The sequence below is a fragment of the Orcinus orca genome, chromosome 1, assembly GCF_937001465.1.
Source record: "Orcinus orca chromosome 1, mOrcOrc1.1, whole genome shotgun sequence".
Lineage (NCBI taxonomy): Eukaryota > Metazoa > Chordata > Mammalia > Artiodactyla > Delphinidae > Orcinus > Orcinus orca.
This window is the reverse complement of record NC_064559.1, coordinates 207,876,906-207,894,927: the sequence shown is the minus strand read 5'-3', so window position 1 is coordinate 207,894,927 and position 18,022 is coordinate 207,876,906. Positions and strand designations below refer to the sequence as shown.

The window sequence follows — 18,022 nt, the reverse complement described above, 5'->3', positions numbered from 1 at the left end:
ACGAACCCGTGTCCCCTGCATCGGCAGGCGGACTCTCAACCACTGCGCCACCAGGGAAGTCCAGAGCCAGGTTTTAAGAGTGAAAGCGTTTGATTTTTATATATGGTACCAAATTTGTAATTAAATGTTAATTTTGTAGCAGTTGGATTAACCATAATTCCTCTGTTTAACTTAGTATGAAGTGAGGTAAATGGATACTGAGATCCAGATGAGCACAGGCCTGTTTGTCAGACAGCCTGCGTCACCTTGGCGTTGGTGGTAGCAAAGGTAGCAGCAGAGGGTGCATTGGAAAGCTGGAGGCAGCACGTCCTTCCATGTCAGTGAGGGGGGACAGGAGAAGAGAGATCAATACGGATGGGGTTTGGCTCTGAGGAGCAGTAAAAGAAGCAGATCTTATTACCTGCAGAGAGTGGGGTAGTGTTTATAAAATTTGAATAAGATGTTAAAGAAATCCTTATTTAAAGGAAGAACATTTCTGTAGACCCAGCACAGTTTGACCTAAACTATTTTTATTATATTACTTCAAAATGTAGCACATAGAAGAATATTTGGCCCATACTCAGTGTTCAGTAAATATTTGCTGGATGAATGAAATATGGAAAAACACAAAAAACTCAGGATAAATTTCTTAATTCTTAGAATTCTTCTGTGGATATAAAACTCAAATAGATATATATACATTACATAAAAGAAACCACAAAACTAATAAAATTTATATTAAGAACATTAGTTCAATGCAACGGATGATATTTTGCCCAAACTGAATTGGCTCTTGCAACATGAATATAACCCTGACTGTTCTTAGGCAGGTTCTTTTGAATTTGGCACGTGGCACTACTGTGTGCCCTGCAGTTATCCTGCCCCTCCCCCACTGAACTAGTCATAAACAGCTTTTTGCTCAGCAAGCCTTTCTCTAAGTCTGTCATTAGGCCTTGGCGCAAATATATCATTTAGTCTTAAGTTCACTTCTGGTTTTTCTCATCAGTTCAAGAACAACTTAAATGACACTACTGGATACCCCTGCCACTGTAATTGCAAACCATAGACTTGAGCAATGAATTCGCGTGTTAGAATATATTTGTTATAGGTTTTACTTTTTCAGATTGTGAATTAAGATGTGAAATGAAAACTTTCTTAGTGAACCCAAAGATCACTGATGTCTTGGAAAGGATACAGAGTTGGCAGGTTAGAAACAGGTATAGTCTTGGCTCTGCCCCCAGTCAGCTGAGTGTTAGGTATGATACCTGCTAAGCCTCTTTTGTGTCTTTGGTGGTCGTGTGAGGTTATGCTTTGAGACCTTTAAAGATTTGTCTTAAGCCCAGCTCTCCAGTTTTGGAGGCTAGATCACTGTTGCTTCCAGAGTTGTTTGAGAGTGCCAGCCTGGGAGTTTACTTTTTTTTTTTTTTAACATCTTTATTGGGGTATAATTGCTTTACAATGGTGTGTTAGTTTCTGCTTTATAACAAAGTGAATCAGTTATACATATACATATGTTCCCATATCTCTTCCCTCTTGTGTCTCCCTCCCTCCCACCCTCCCTATCCCACCCCTCCAGGCGGTCACAAAGCACCGAGCTGATCTCCCTGTGCTATGCGGCTGCTTCCCACTAGCTATCTACCTTATGTTTGGTAGTGTATATATGTCCATGCCACTCTCTCGCTTTGTCACAGCTCACCCTTCCCCCTCCCCATATCCTCAAGTCCGTTCTCTAGTAGGTTTGTGTCTTTATTCCTGTCTTACGCCTAGGTTCTTCATGACATTTTTTTAAAAATTCCATATATATGTGTTAGCATACGGTATTTGTCTTTCTCATTCTGACTTACTTCACTCTGTATGACAGACTCTAGGTCTATCCACCTCATTACAAATAGCTCAATTTCGTTTCTTTTTATGGCTGAGTAATATTCCATTGTATATATGTGCCACATCTTCTTTATCCATTCATCCGATGATGGGTACTTAGGTTGTTTCCATCTCTGGGCTATTGTAAATAGAGCTGCAATGAACATTTTGGTACATGACTCTTTTTGAATTATGGTTTTCTCAGGGTATATGCTCAGTAGTGGGATTGCTGGGTCGTATGGTAGTTCTATTTGCAGTTTTTTAAGGAACCTCCATACTGTTCTCCATAGTGGCTGTACCAATTCACATTCCCACCAGCAGGGCAGGAGTGTTCCCTTTTCTCCACACCCTCTCCAGCATTTATTGTTTCTAGATTTTTTGATGATGGCCATTCTGACTGGTGTGAGATGATATCTCATTGTAGTTTTCATTTGCATTTCTCTAATGATTAATGATGCTGAGCATTCTTTCATGTGTTTGTTGGCAGTCTGTATATCTTCTTTGGAGAAATGTCTATTTAGGTCTTCTGCCCATTTTTGGATTGGCTTGTTTGTTTTTTTGTTATTGAGCTGCATGAGCTGCTTGTAAATTTTGGAGATTAATCCTTTATCAGTTGCTTCATTTGCAAATATTTTCTCCCATTCTGAGGGTTGTCTTTTGGTCTTGTTTATGGTTTCCTTTGCTGTGCAAAAGCTTTGAAGTTTCATTAGGTCCCATTTGTTTATTTTTGTTTTTATTTCCATTTCTCTAGGAGGTGGGTCAAAAGGGATCTTGCTGTGATTTATGTCACAGAGTGTTCTGCCTATGTTTTCCTCTAAGAGTTTGATAGTTTCTGGCCTTAAAAAATAAAACAACTCTTAATCATCCTTTCATTTATTTTTATGTTTAAGGTGTACAATTCAGTGGTCTGTAGTATGTACACAAAGTGGTGCGCCCATCACCACCATCTAATTCCACAACATTTTCATCACCCTCTGGGGGTTTTCTGTCCCTCTGGCCTTGGTGGAGTCGGCACCTTCAAGGGGCAGGCAGCCTCTCTTCAGGGGGCTGCCTGTTCTTCTTCGGTATCTTCTCCAAGTTTTCATACCCGTCTAGCACTGGAGTTGACAACTGAAGGGTTTGTGCTTTTACCCAGGTCTTAACGTATAGCGCTGTCTCCTGACATTGTTTTTTAAAATGTTAAGGTGCAAATGAGGATGCATTTTGGACCCACATTTTTTAAGTTGGATGGTAGGGGCTTGTAGAGTTTTCAGTTGCATTAAAACTGTATATTCTGTGGACTCTTTATCGATGGGCTGTGTGGGGATAAAAGAGCCCACTGCTTTCAGTAATGTTGGGAGATTTTGGTGGTGGTGACTCCCATGAGGAGAAGCTGAGCCCCACTGAAACGTCAGCTGAGACAGAAGAGGGAAGAACACCTGGAAAGGCTGGCATTCTTAAAAAAAAATTTTTTTTAAAAATTTATTTATTTTTGTCTGTGTTGGGTCTTCGTTGCTGTGCGCGGGCTTTCTCTAGTTGCCGCGAGCGGGGGCAGTTTACTGCCCTACCGGTGCACGGGCTTCTCATTGCAGTGGCTTCTCTTCTTGAGGAGCACGGCTCTAGGAGTGCGGGCTTCAGTAGTTGTGGCTCATGGGCTCTAGAGCGTGGGCTCAGTAGTTGTGGTGCACGGGCTTAGTTGCTCCGTGGCATGTGGGATCTTCCCGGACCAGGGCTCGAATGTGTGTCCGCTATATTGGCAGGCGGATTCTTAACCACTGGGCCACCAGGGAAGCCCAGCATTCTTTAGCTTAGTGATTTTCTTGCTGAGCTGGCGTCAGAATTACCTGGAGGGCTTGTTAGCACCCAGATTGCTGGGCTCCACCCCAGCGTTTCTGCCCTAGTAGGTCTGGGGTGGGGCCTGAGAATGGGCGTGTCTAACGTGTTCCAGGTGAAACTCATCAAGATGAGGACTCCCAGCCTCCCCGACATGTATTCTGAGCAACTTCACTTGGCTTTAGTCTCAGCTTTGCTACCCCTCAACCACTCAGGTATATTTCAGTGTGCGTTGGCTATATGGGATGTAGTTATGCTTTCTAGTGTCTTTTTCTCATGTCTCATGTGCCTAGAAGTCAGGAAATGCAGTTATTTTTGGGGTATTTACCTAAAGTAATATAGGGAGCCCTTTTTAAAGTATGGGTGGCAGTGGTAGGGGTATGTGGAGGCATATTCCAATTTTTGTGACTTTTTTTTTTAAGAGGGAGCATGAAGGATAATCTCCACCCCATCCCCTCCTTCCATCTCCATTTGGCCCAGATAGCTGAAAACAGCCGAACCCTAAAGCTGACAGCATCTACCTACTTACCTACCTACTTGTCTACCACCTTCCAGTCTTTTTAATACTACCTACCAAATGTTTCTAATGATAAATTATGTTGTCTTGGTGATTATGAAATTCTGTTGGAGATTTTAAAAGAAGTTCCTAAAAAAATAACCTGTTTTCTAGTTTTAATGCTTTTTAGAAGCCTGGGGGAAAAAAGAAAAAGTGCAAAAAGAATTCCTTTCTAGATGGATGAGAAACCACAGATGGGCTGGGGTGAATGTGATGAAAGATAAGTGTGTGTTTGGGAGAGTGTTTTCTCTGTTAGGGAGAATTTTATGGGCAGGATGTGTGGATTTCATGGCGCTTTCTCATATGCTTCAGTGGTTGTGTGTTCTCTGGTCCGGTGAAGAGTGTAGAGTTGAAATAAATGTAACATTTAAAGAACCTGCTGTTTACATTTGGGAGAAATGTGGAAAGTGGGAGAAGCTCCAGCTCTGGGGAATTGAACAGGGTTTAGTGGGTGTGTGTGCGCGTCCAGGTCGGGCAGCTGCGGTAGAACCAAGGTGGAATTCTGAGGCAAGCTTCATTTAGCGCTGAATTCACTTTCCTGGGATTCCAAAGGAGTTGATGGAAAAAAGGGAAAGGTTCCTGTGTCCAAGAAACCAGGAAGCTGAAAAGTAGCTTGACCTGGGCTGGGAACTAGAGCCACCTGAGCCTGAAGTTAAAGTGAGCAGGTGCCTGAGGGGCTGGGCTCCAGGTATAGTCACAGCCGAAACCCTTGAACCCAGGCCACGCCTTCTATTTTTTGCTGTTTTTTATTATTAAGATTTAAGTTTTAGAGTGGTTTAAGGTTCACAGCAAAATTGAGGGGAGGGTACAGAGAGTTCCCACACGCCCCCTGCCCCCTCATTTGTGCACTCTCTCCCACTGTCAGCATCCCCCACTGGAGTGGTACCTTTCTACAGTCAGTGAACTTACGTCGTCGACATGTCATCATCATCCAGAGTCCATAGTTTACATTGTGGTCCACTCTTGGTGTTGCACATTCTGTGGGTTTGGACAAATGTATAATGACATGCATCCATCAGTGTAGTTTCATACAATGATTAGATTAGTTTCACACAATGATTTGATTAGTTTTACTGCCCTAACAATCCTCTGTGCTCTGCCAGTTTATCCCCCCAGCCCCTGGCAACTGCTGATCTCTCTATTGTCTCCACGGTTTTGCCTTGTCCAGAATGTCAGAGAGTTGGAATCATACAGCACGTAACCTTTTCAGATTGGTTTCTTGCACTTAGTAATATGCACTTAAGGTTCCTCCCTGTCCTTTTATGGCTTGGTAGCTCATTTCTTTTTAGCGCTAAATAATACTCCATTGTTTGGGTGAACTGCAGTTTATTTATCCATTCACCTGCTGAAGGACATCTTGGTTGCTTCCAGGTTTTGGCAATTATGAATAAAGCTGATATAAACATTCATGTTCAGGATTTTGCATAGACATAAGTTTCCAACTCCTTCGGGTAAATATCAAAGAGTGCAATTGCTGGATCGTATGGTAAGACTATGTTTAGTTTAGTAAGAAACTGCCAAAACTGTCTTCCAAAGTGGCTGTACTGTTTTGTGTTCCCACCAGCAATGAATGAGAGTTCTTTCTGCTCCGCATCCTTACCAACGTTTGGTGTTGTCCGTGTTCTGGATTTTGGCCATTCTAATAGGTGCATAGTGGTATCTCATTGTTGTCTTAATTTGCATTTCCTTGGTGACATGTGATGTGGAGCATCTTTTTTTTGTTTTTTATAAATTTATTTATTTAAAAAAATTTTATTTGTTTTTGTCTGCGTTGGGTCTTCATTGCTGCACGTGGGCTTTCTCTAGTTGCAGAGAGCTGGGTCTACTCTTCATTGTGGTGCGTGGGCTTCTCATTGGGGGGCTTCTCTTGTTGTGGAGCACAGGCTCTAGGCGCGTGGGCTTCAGTAGTTGTGGCACACGGGCTCAGTAGTTGTGGCTCGCGGGCTCCAGAGCGCAGGCTCAGTAGTTGTGGCGCATGGGCTTAGTTGCTCTGGGGCATGTGGGATCTTCCCAGACCAGGGCTCAAACCCGTGTCCCCTGCTTTGGCAAGCGGATTCTTAACCACTGTGCCACCAGGGAAGTCCCTCAAGTTGATTTTTGTGAAGGATGTAAGGCCTGTGTCTAAATTCACAGTTTTTGACACATGTATGTCCATTTATTCCAACACTATCTGGAAGTGTTGGAAAGACTGTTTTTACTGCACTGTATTGCCTTTGTTCTTTTGTCAAAGATCAGTTGATTATGTTTGCGTGGGTCTATATTTGGGCTTTCTATTCTGTGTTTCACTGATCTATTTGTCTATTCTTCGGACAGTATCACACTGTTGTGATTATTGTAGCTTCGTAGTAAGTTTTGAGATCGGATGGTGCCAGTCCTCTGATTTTGTTCTTCTCATTCAATACTAAGTTGGTTATTCTAGGCCTCTCCTTGTAAACTTTAGAATCAATTTGTTGCTGGGATTTTGATTAGGATTGTGTTGAATCTATAGATCAAGTTGAGAAGAACTGACAATAGTGAGTCTTCCTATCCATGAATATGGACTATCCCTCCATTTATTTAGTTTTTTAAAATTTAATTCATCAGAGTTTTGGAGTTTTCCTCATATAGCTCTTACACATATTTTGTTTTTATACCTAATTCCTTTTTTGGGGGGTGTGCTAATGTAAATAGTATTGTGTTTTAAATTTCAAATTTCGCTCGTTCATTTCTGATGTATAGGAAAGTGATAGACTTTCTATTATTAATCTTGTATAATCGCTTATTAGCTCCAGGAATTTTTCAAGAAGCCAAGCCCCCGAAAGAGAGACCATCATTTTGTGTGTAGCTCATGCCTGAAATAGTTCTTTTTTTTTTTTTCTTTTTCTGCGATACGCGGGCGTCTCACTGTTGTGGCCTCTCCCGTTGCGGAGCACAGGCTCCAGACGCGCAGGCTCAGCGGCCATGGCTCACGGGCCCAGCCGCTCCACAGCATGTGGGATCTTCCTGGACCGGGGCACGAACCCGTGTCCCCTGCATCGGCAGGTGGACTCGCAACCACTGCGTCACCAGGGAAGCCCAATAGTTCTCTTTTAAAGAGGTCAGTGGGTATCACTGTTGGGAAGGGGGAAAGTCTCAACACAGAAGGTCAAGGACAAAGTGTTGAGAGGTCACACCCTCTTAGTGCGCTGTGTGGGGGACAGAGAGGCTGCCGAGAGGGAGGCTTTCCGATGTTACCTGGGGTTCTTATTTAGGAAAGGCTGCAAAAGGCTGCCTTTTCAGAAAGAGAAGGGGAAAAAACACTTAAATACAAGTTTAGAAACAATTGAAAGAAAGCGAAAATGTCATCTGCTTCCCATTTCTGAGGAAGGATACATTAAAATAGCTTCGGATTAAGCAGGATCTGTGAAATCGAGGTCAGAGTGTAGTCATTTCCCATTTTTCCTGACATGTCTTTGAACTATGTGGTGACAGGCTCCCCTTTCCCGGCATCAGAAGACCAGTTGTTAATGTGCATTTTAAAGTTTTATTTTATTTTTGTGCTGTTGAGCAAAATTTAGACTTCCTAACTCTAATCATTTAAGAATCATTTTTGTTAAATGCTTTAATTATTATCAATCAAGACTCTGTATTTAAGCATTTTCCAGTAATTTTTAACAATCCATTCCTCAGGCAATTCAGAGAACCTGCTGTGTGGTGATTATGTATCTTTTATTTCATAAATGAGGATAGTGAGACATAAGTGTTTTGGAATCAGCATTGATCATCATCTAATATAGCGTATAATTTACTTCTTTTTATTGTGTATTGTGTGGCTGCCCCTGCTAGGCTGTCAGGTCCTGGTGGACAGAAATCCTCATGTGCTCTGTTCACTGATGGATCCCAAGAGCTTAGAATTAACTTAGGGGCACCTACTGGGTGTTCAGTGACTGTTCCTTAAATGAACGAGTGCGTGAAGAATCCAACAACAGATACTGTTTAGGTTTGTACTCAAGTGTGCTGCTAATACGTCATCCCTGAGTGCGACAGCCCGGCTTGGTGATAGTCATTGGTGTCGCCAAACAGATCTAGGGGAGCTGCCCCTGAAGAACTTGAGACGTGGAGGAGAGGGTGGGAATGTGTGCTTCCTGCACGCGAGCAGCTTCCAGCTTCCCTCCGTCACAGGAGGGAGGATTGAGGCAGCACGCTCACTTCTTTGTCTCAGACCCCACGGTTCCCTGCGTCAGGGTGAGTGAGGGTGAGGCCGGAAGCAAGGCAGGAAGCCTTGGGGGAGGGAGGACTTTCCCCACCCTGACTTCACACAGTGCAGCCCAGGTTGAAAGATGGCCAGGTCACCCCGAAGCCTGCCATCAGAGAGGAACAGTTGACTTTCTGATGTAAGTCTCTTCAGACATTTTCCTGCGCTGATGCGGGCATATATTTTATTATTTGTTAACTCAGAATGGGTTTACTATACATGTAGTTTTGTAGCCTGGCTTTTCTCCTAATATGTTGCGTGTATCTTGGGCCTTTTGGACAGTGGGCCACAGCATCGTGTTTATTGACCTCAGCCTGCTGGTGTTCCGTTGGGTTTCATGCCTTCATTCGTGCCTTCGGCAACATTTTTGAGGGCTAATATGTGCCAGGCACTGGTTGAGGGTGCTAAGGATCCCAGACAGACGAGGTTCCTGTTGTCGTGCAGCTCATAGTTTAGAAGGGAAGACGGTACACGAGCAAGTAAGTAGATAAGAATTTCAGAGAGTGCTAAGAAGAAAACAGAACAGAATACTGAGGTGTGAGCACGTGAGGTGGGTTGGTTGTGGAAGGCCTTTGTTAGAGGCATTTGAGCGGAGATCCGAGTGATGAAGGAGGGCTGCTTGAGGATCTAGGGGAACATTTTAGGCAGAGGGAATAGAAGTGCAAATGCCCTGAGGCAGGAATGCATTTGGCTTGAGGAACAATATAGGCAACATTGTGGCTGGAGCAGAGCGGACATTGGGAAGGTGATCGGCAGGGTAGGCAGGGGCTGGATCCTGAAGTGCTTTGTAGGCACAAAGACTTGGAATTTTACGAGTAACAGGAAGTCATCAGAGGCTGAACTATCAGGAGGTGATAGGCATAATGTGGATTCTTTATTTTCAAAGCTGTTCTCTGGCTGCTCTGTGACTGACGGAGAAGCAGAGAGGCCAGTTAGAGGCTGTTGCAGTAATTGGCGATCTTGGGAAGAGACGATGGAGGCAGTGGAGAAGGTGAAAAGTGGGGTGTCTTTTGGAGGCAGAGGTGTCAGGACTCATGGGATTGGATATGGGGGGTGGGGGAGGAGAGATCAAGACGGGTTCCTCGTTTGCAGACTCAGCTACCGCACTGGTGCTGGTGTTCATAGCTGAGACAAAGGAGGCCGAAGGGGGTGTGGCGGGGGTGGGTCACGAGTGCTCTCCCGGGCTGTATCGACTGGAGATGTCTCTTAGACACTGAAGTGGCTGTGCTGAGTGGGCCACTGTCTCGAAGCCTGAGTGAGGTCCTGTCTGGAGACATAAATTGGAGGGCTGCTAGACCGGATGAGATCACTCTGGGGCAAAAGTTGGATGGAGAAGGGAGGAGATAAGCCCTGAGTTGGAGCGGGGGGAGCCAGCCACGCAGGCTACGGAGAGCCAGGGAGTAGAGGGGAACCAGGCAAGCGGGAGCTGGGAGCTGGGAGAAGGAGGGGCCCAAGGAGGCTGTATCGGTTTTCTATTTGCTGCTGTAACAAAATGACCACAAACCGAGTGGCCTAAAGCAGCGCAGGTTTATTGTTAGAGTTCTGTAGGTCGGCCAGCCGTCTGGCAAGGGTCTCACTGGGCCAGAATCACGGTGTGGCCAGGGCTGCGTTCCTTCCTGGAGGCCCCAGGGGAGGCTGTTCCCTGGCCTGCTGCACCTTCCAGAGGCTGCTCACGCTCCGGCGCTCGGAGCCCCTCCCTCCCTGTTCAAAGCCATCGCCGTGGGGTCTCTCTGACCCCGCTGTGCCGTCACTTCTCTTTCTCCGACCTGACCTCTCTCTTCTCCCTCTTCAGTTTTAAGGACCCCTGTGGTTCCATTGGGCCCACACAAGTCGTCCAGGATCCTTTCCCTGTTTTAAGGCCGCCTGATTAGCAACCTTAATTGTTCTATATTTACAGGTTCTGGTGATTAGAACATGGCTATCCTGGGAGGGGGCACTGTTCTTCCTGCCACAGAGGGTGTCATCAGAGGGGACGGAGTAGTCAAGTCAAGTGAGGGCGGGGCCGCCACCGCTGGGTTTGGGCACCGGGAGGCCCTTGGTCACCCTGGTGAATGGTTCCAGTGGAATGTGGGTGAAGAGCCAATGAGGCGAGGATGGCAGGTGTTAAGGAATGAAGAACCCAGAGTCGAACCAAGATGTGGTTTATAGACATGAAGGTACCTGAAGAAAGAGTTAATGTGGTTATTCTGAAATAAGGAGCAGACGTACTGATGCCTCTCTGCTTGCCCCTGGGCCAGTGGGCAGAGCCCTGGTCATTGGCGGCCGCACCTCACCACGTCAGGTGCTCTGTCACCCCACGGGCGGCTGGCCACATTTCTGAAGTCAGCGTGGAACTCGTGCCTTTTATCCCTTGGGGACTGGCTGTGGTCTGGCCACAACTCAGTGCTTCGGTGAGAGTGTGTCCTATGTGCAGTGCAGAGCTGCAGTCCCTTCCTGTCCTTTCCTTACTTCATTACGTTTTAATGACATTCATACCCAACAGTATTTATCGAACACTAGGCTCTGGGGAAAACAGGGACGAACCAAACAGATCCCTGCTCTGTGGAGCTTGCCTTCTGGAGGACCTGTCTCAAACGAATGGGTACATCCGAAGCTGTCATAAAGCTGTCATCTCCCTGGAGGCGAGGCATTAAGTTTGCGCGGTCCACTCTCTTCTGGAAATCTCGGGTGCTCCAACCAGCTGGTGGACCCTCCGTTTACCTCGTTACTGTGGCACCTGCTGGAGGTGACCCGTGTTTCCTGCTCCTTACCCGCAGCTGCCCACGGTTACCCCTGCTCTTAGGAGCTAATTCCCACTTATGCTCTTTCTCTGAGAGGTCTTCTTTTCCTTTCTTTCTTCCTTCTCCGGCTTAAATTCCAGAGTTCATAGTACATAGTCACTCTCTTATAGGTACCTTGACTTTCCTGCCCTCCTCTCCTCCTCCTCTCACATCGAGCTGGACAAATCCCGATCCCGAATGAACCCTACCTGCTGGCTTCTCTGTGCCTTCACCCAAGCAGCTCAGTGTTGCTGGAGAAACAAGATAAAGACTCAGACTTGAGTCTCTGTAAATTCTTGATCCCCAGCGTCAAGTGGGCAGTGACCACTACCCACAGTTTTGTGAGATTCCCCTCCAGCCGCGCGTGTTCTCACTCTCCACAACCACGTCATACTGCCTGCATTCTTCATGCTAGACCACCCCTTCGCTGTCACCACCACCCCACGCCTCTCAGCCCCTGAATCCCCCCCAACATTTAGCAAATAAAGGCAGCAGGTGCTCTAGAGCTTCCTGCCACCAAGCCGGGACTGTGTCTTCCCTCCTTCTGTCAGAGGCTGGTCTGTTCACGTGAGCTCTGGACGCGGACCCTCTCCTCTCCAGGGACTTCAGTCCGGGCGGTTGTTTTGTGTTCTCCTGCATCATCAGTCCCTCTGTTTGTACCAGATCGTTCTGATTCACGTACAGAGGTCTTCTGGGTGTGCCCAATCTGCAACAGAAAATAAACAACCTCCCTCTCCATCAATAGCCCCATTTTAAAATCCTCAACATCAAAACTTCTCAAGAAAGTAATCCACATATTTCTTCCACTTTATTGGTTTCCAGTTATTCTTCACCTATTCCTGTCCCCCCTCCCTCCCCTGCCCGAAACTGCCCATCTTTTCCAACATCATACAAATCGCCAAACCCAGGAGACACGATCCTCACCTTATGCAGCCTCTTAACAGCTTTCAGCGTGGTCGCCCCTCCCTTCCTCCCGAGATGCTTCTCTGTGCTGACACCCTCCTCTGGGTGTTCCTCCTGCCTCTCGTACCCCCCCCCCCATCAGATCTCTTTTCTCAGTCCAGCCTTTCCAGGGTGAAGTTCCCTGGGGCTTCTGCCCTCCACCTCTCTTCTCATACAACGTTCTCTCGTTAAGTAGTTTCAGCTCCTAACAGAGCTCAAAATACGGTCTACATGTTTCAAATTAAGCCCTGACTTTTCCTCATTTACTCAGATGCCTTACTTGCACCTCAGACATAATCATCCAGAACTGAACTCTCGGTCTTTCCCCAGATCTGCTGCGCCTACAGTGGTCCTTATTTTTTATTTCACCCCCAAGAGCAAGTGCAGCCCCAAACCCTATCAAGCCGCCCCCCTCCTCTCTCTGTCACAGGGTTTCTCGGGCCCTTTTGCATTCGAGTGAGGAAGCCTGTGGACACGTTTTCAGAATCAGTCTTGAATAGTTATAAAAATCTTAATGAAACACAGATTTGTGACATGGTGCTATATATACTTCTTAAATGTTCTTAAATAACAGATCTAGTGGTGGGTCTGTAGCTACCACAAATTTGAAGTAATGATAAACACAAATGATACTTCATAGTAATGATAGTAACAGGGATTAAAAAAGAGTCTGAGATTCAAAAGTCACAGGTACTGCCCGTATTGCTGAGTTGTTGCCTGTATTCACAATTAAACACGATACTGTATTTCATTTGGAGGTTACTGACCTAAGGGTGTAGTTCTTTTCTCATCCAAGTTCATGGACCCCCTGTTCTATCTTCACTTGTTTAATCCTTCCATTTCCCATCGTCACTGTCACCGCTGCTCACCTGCACGTCAGCAGGAGCCTCCTACGTGCCTGCCATGCCTCGACTCTGAACCTCCTCTGGTTCATTCTCCCCACAGCAGCCAGAGTTACCTTTTTAAAATAGTAAAATGCAAATCGAATCACGTTTCTTCCCCAGCTTGCACTCTTCAGGAGCTTTCACTGCTCCCTGGATATAAACTCAAGCACATTAAGGTGCCCGGCGGAGCCTGCCTCTCTCTAGCCTTACCCGGGGCCCTCCTTCCCTCCCACGCTTGCTGAGCTCCAGCCACCCCTCCCTGCTTCCAGGTCTTCACCTGTGCCTGGCTCTTCCCCACCTCAGGGCCCTGCAACATGCTGTTTCCACCCTTAGTTACACTCAGTAATCTATTGCCGCCACGACGGTGTTACCATAAACTTAGCAGCTTTAAACACCATATGTTTTTTACCTCACAAGTTTTTGTGGGTCTGGTGTCCAGGCCCGGCTTAGCTGGGCCCTCTGCCTTAAGGCTGCATGCAGTCAGGTTGCCGGGCGGGGGTGGAATCTTACCTGAAGGCTTGATTGTGGAAGGAGACTCTTTGTAGCTAAGGAGGTTGTCGGCGGCGTTTATTTCCAGGTGAGCCAATGTACTGTGGACTTCAGTGTCTCACTGGTTATCAGCTGAAGATGGCCCTCAGTGCCTCTTTACCTGTGTCTTCCTAACACGGCCACTTGGCTAAAAGCCAGCAAGGGGGAGAGAGTCCTAGCAAGAAGGATGCTACAGTCTTATGTGATGGAATCACACACACACACTCACTCCCATCCCTTGGCTGTGTTCTGTTGGTTAGAATCGATTCACGGTCACTCCCGCGTTCAAGGGGAGGGGTTTGCACAGGAGGCCAGTGTCATGGGAGCCACTGTAGAGCTGGTCCAGCTCCCTCCCACCCCACCCTCAACCCACACACCTATACTTGAAAGAAGAAACAAATTTCCACATGCCTCTCCGGAGAACCGCCTCACATACAGAATCCCTGTGGTCAGGCCACCGTGTGCCAAACTGTACACGACACGCAGGAGCTGAATCTACCTCTTTAGGAACTTGCGGTCCTGAAGACGCTCAAGGTAGTAGATTCAGACAAGGGGGAGAGGACGTCTTCCTCAGATTTCTCCTCATTCCTCTTTTCTTTCTTCCTTTCATTCACCATCATGTACACAATTCCTACCATGTGCCAAGTGCTGGGGTTAGAAACAGGAGGAACACGACAGGAGCTTGCAGTTTGGAACTGTGTTTCTCAGTTGAATACTTGTATTTTTGAACCGGAAGGTCTGGCAGTTTTCAAACTTAAAAAAATTTTTTTTTGAGTGTTTGAGCCTTTCTTTCCAAACATAAACTTATGGGTAAGCTGAATCTGTAAAACAGATGAAAGTGGAGATGCTCTGCTTGAAGCTGGGGAGTGGGGCCAGCTCTTCCCGCTTGGGCTTCTGGCCGCCTCCAGCAGCAGCTGCCCCAGCCAGCCCTTAACCCTGGCTGTTAGCAAGCAAGGTTAGAACACGACTGCTGTCGTCCACGCCGGCACTGGAGCTCAGGAAGCTGCCGCCCAGAGGGGGAGACCAAGTTAGTGCAGACCAGGTCCATGCATGCTCTGGACCAGCGGCTCTCACATGGGGCCGGTGCTGCCCCTTCAGAGGGTGTTTAGCAACAAGTGGGATAGCTTTTGGGGTGTCGGAGTGAGTGTGTGTGTGGGTGTTCCGTGATTCTGTGCAAAGTGGTCAGCATGCCCCCTGAGAAGCCCAGTCCTGCTCCTGCTCCCAGGCCCACGCTCTGTCTCTGTGTTGGCGGTTCTCACTCCTGGCCGCGTGTTAGAGTCACCTGGACAGCCTTTTTTTTTTTTTTTTTTGGCTCCGTTGGGTCTTTGTTGTTGCGCACAGGCTTTCTCTAGTTGTGGTGAGCGGGGCTACTCTTCGTTGTGGTGCACGGGCCTCTCATTGCAGTGGCTTCTCTTGTTGCAGAGCCCGGGCTCTAGGTGCGCGGGCTTCAGTAGTTGAGGCATGCGGGCTCAGTAGTTGTGGCTGGTGGGCTCTAGAACGCAGGCTCAGTAGTTGTGGCGCACGGGCTTAGTTGCTCTGTGGCATGTGGGATCTTCCCAGACCAGGGCTCGAACCCGTGTCCCCTGCTTTGGCAGGTGGATTCTCAACCACTGCGCTGCCAGGGAAGTCCTGAACAGCTTTTTAAACATACCGGGGCCTGAGCCCCACCTCTGAGCAATTAAACTGAGGTCTCTGGGGTGGGGCCCCGGGCTTGGGGTTTTAAAAGCTCCCTGGGAGTTTCTAAAGTGCAGCCGGGTTGGGAATCACCGCCTTAAATCTTCTGTTGACTGCTTTCAGAAGAAGTCTTCACTGTAATTAAACAAATTGTTGTTAAAAGTAAGCAAAAGGAAATCTGGAGGGGAACATCTGTAATAGATAAGTGGGCTTTATTAAATGTGCAGTTACTTTATTAGAACACAGATCATTGGAACGAACTGACACTTTGGAATTTGGATTAAAACTCTTTAAGCCACGGATAACATCAAAGTCTGGTGTCTGTGAGGGCAGAGGTTTTCTGTTTCTGTTTTTTTCTGTAGCCTTCTTTATCCTTTTTTCCCTTCTGAATATTTCAGCCTGATATGAAACACCTATTTGTAACAAATCACTTTTTCTTTCCTTCCCATAGTCCATCTCCATCAGTTAGATGCTCTTCTTTACTCATACCTTAAGGTTCTTTTCTGTCTGTTCCATTACCCACCCAGTCCCAAAACGCTGTGACAGTGAGCATTTCTGATGACGTGGCCATCCAGTTTGGAAAGACACCGTACTTAAAAGATGATCAGTTTCTGAGAAACTTAAGTTGTTAGAAAACTTTATATTGTTGGCTCGGGGAAAGATCTGGAAAAATGACCAAGACGTTAGCTCAGACCTCATGGAGGGAGTTGAGAGGGTAGGTATTGGCTACTAATGGCCTCTCATAACTTTTCATTGAGGATAGTCTTACTAGTCTGAAAGTAATTATAAGCATCCTCATTGTACATTCCCATAGTTCTTTTACCGTACTGTTTCTGTCTGAAACTGACATAATCTCACTATGACAACAAATTTAGTATGATTTTAAAAATATTTCACAAATATATAGTGAAGATTAATCTCACTTTGCTTTCTAACTTTTACCAAAATATTTTTTTTCCTCCATGCCCACTCAATTTTTTTTTTTTTTTTCTGGTACGCGGGCCTCTCACTGTTGTGGCCTCTCCCGTTGTGGAGCACAGGCTCTGGATGCGCAGGCTCAGCGGCCATGGCTCACAGGCCCAGCCACTCCGCGGCATGTGGGATCTTCCCGGACCGGGGCACGAACCCGTGTCCCCTGCATCGGCAGGCAGACTCTCAACCACTGCGCCACCAGGGAAGCCCCCACTCATTAGTTTTTGATTTTCTTACTGTTTAATTCTTTTTTTTTGCATTATTCATCTGTACCATTGAATTATCTGCTTGTCATTTTCTGTAAATTGATGCCAAGTGTAAATGGTTTAGACTTGTACCATTTCACTCTTTTATGAGATTGCATTGGAAATACAATTTAATCTTTAGTCAGGTTGACTTTTTTTTTTAACTTTATTTATTATTTTAGCATCTTTTTTTTTTAACATCTTTATCGGAGTATAATTGCTTTACAATGGTGTGTTAGTTTCTGCTGTGTCACAAAGTGAATCAGCTATACGTATACATATATCCCCATATCCCCTCCCTCTTACGTCTCCCTCCCACCCTCCCTATCCCACCCCTCTAGGTGGTCACAGAGCACTGAGCTGATCTCCCTGTGCTATGTGGCTGCTTCCCACTAGCTATCTGTTTTACATTTGGTAGTGTATGTATGTCAGTGTTACTCTCTTACTTCGTCCCAGCTTAACCCTGCTCCCTCCCCACATCCTCAAGTCCATTCTCTACGTCTGTGTCTTTATTCCTGTCCGGCTCCTAGGTTCTTCAGAACTTTTTTTTTTTTTTTAGATTCCATATATATGTGTTAGCGAATGGTATTTGCTTTTCTCTTTCTGACTTGCTTCACTCTGTATGACAGACTCTAGGTCCATCCACCTCACTACAGATAACTCAGTTTCGTTTCTTTTTATGGCTGAGTAATATTCCATTGTATATATGTGCCACATCTTCTTTATCCACTCACTTGTCGATGGACACTTAGGTTGCTTCCATGTCCTGGCTCTTGTAAATAGTGCTGCAGTGAACATTGTGGTACATGACTCTTTTTGAATTATGCTTTTCTCCAGGTATATGCCCAGTGGTGGGATTGCTGGGTCGTATGGTAGTTCTACTTTTAGTTTTTTAAGGAACCTCCATACTGTTCTCCACAGTGGCTGTATCAACTTACATTCCCACCAACAGTGCAAGAGTGTTCCCTTTTCTCCACACCCTCTGCAGCATTTATTGTTTGTAGAGTTTTTGATGATGGCCATTCTGACCGGTGTGAGGTGATGTCTCATTGTAGTTTTTTTTTTTTTAACATCTTTATTGGATCATTGTAGTTTTGATTTGCATTTCTCTGATGGTTAGTGATGTTGAGCATCCTTTCATTGTTTGTTGGCCATCTGTACGTCTTCTTTGGAGAAATGTCTATTTAGGTCTTCTGCCCATTTTTGGATTGTATTGTTTGTTTTTTTGATGTTGAGCTGCATGAGCTGCTTGTACATTTTGCAGATTAATCCTTTGTCAGTTGCTTTATTTGCAAATATTTTCTCCCACTCTGAGGGTTGTCTTTTTGTCTTATTTATGGTTTCCTGTGCTGTGCAAAAGCTTTTGAATTTCATTAGGTCCTGTTGGTTTATTTTTGTTTTTATTTCCATTTCTCTAGGAGGTGGGTCAAAAAGGATATTGCTGTGATTTATGTCATAGAGTGTTCTGCCTCTGTTTTCCTCTAAGAGTTTTATAGTGTCTGGCCTTACATTTAGGTCTTTAATCCATTTTGAGTTTATTTTTGTGTATGGTGTTAGGGAGTGTTCTAATTTCATTCTTTTACATGTAGCTATCC

At 45.8% G+C, this 18,022-nt stretch overlaps 1 protein-coding gene and 1 long non-coding RNA gene across 20 annotated transcripts in view; both read left to right on the top strand.

The window, feature by feature from the left end:
* Nucleotides 1–18,022, top strand: part of CAMTA1 (calmodulin binding transcription activator 1) — an 894,219-nt gene that overhangs the window by 39,887 nt on the left and 836,310 nt on the right. The gene's annotated exons all lie outside the window — the stretch shown is intronic.
* Nucleotides 1–18,022, top strand: part of LOC125963965 (uncharacterized) — a 36,697-nt gene that overhangs the window by 5,953 nt on the left and 12,722 nt on the right. Inside the window, exon 2 of the long non-coding RNA XR_007476414.1 lies at nt 71–18,022. This exon is cut by the window's right edge and continues 12,722 nt beyond it. This is a non-coding gene — a long non-coding RNA (uncharacterized LOC125963965). The remainder of the gene's footprint in view (nt 1–70) is intronic.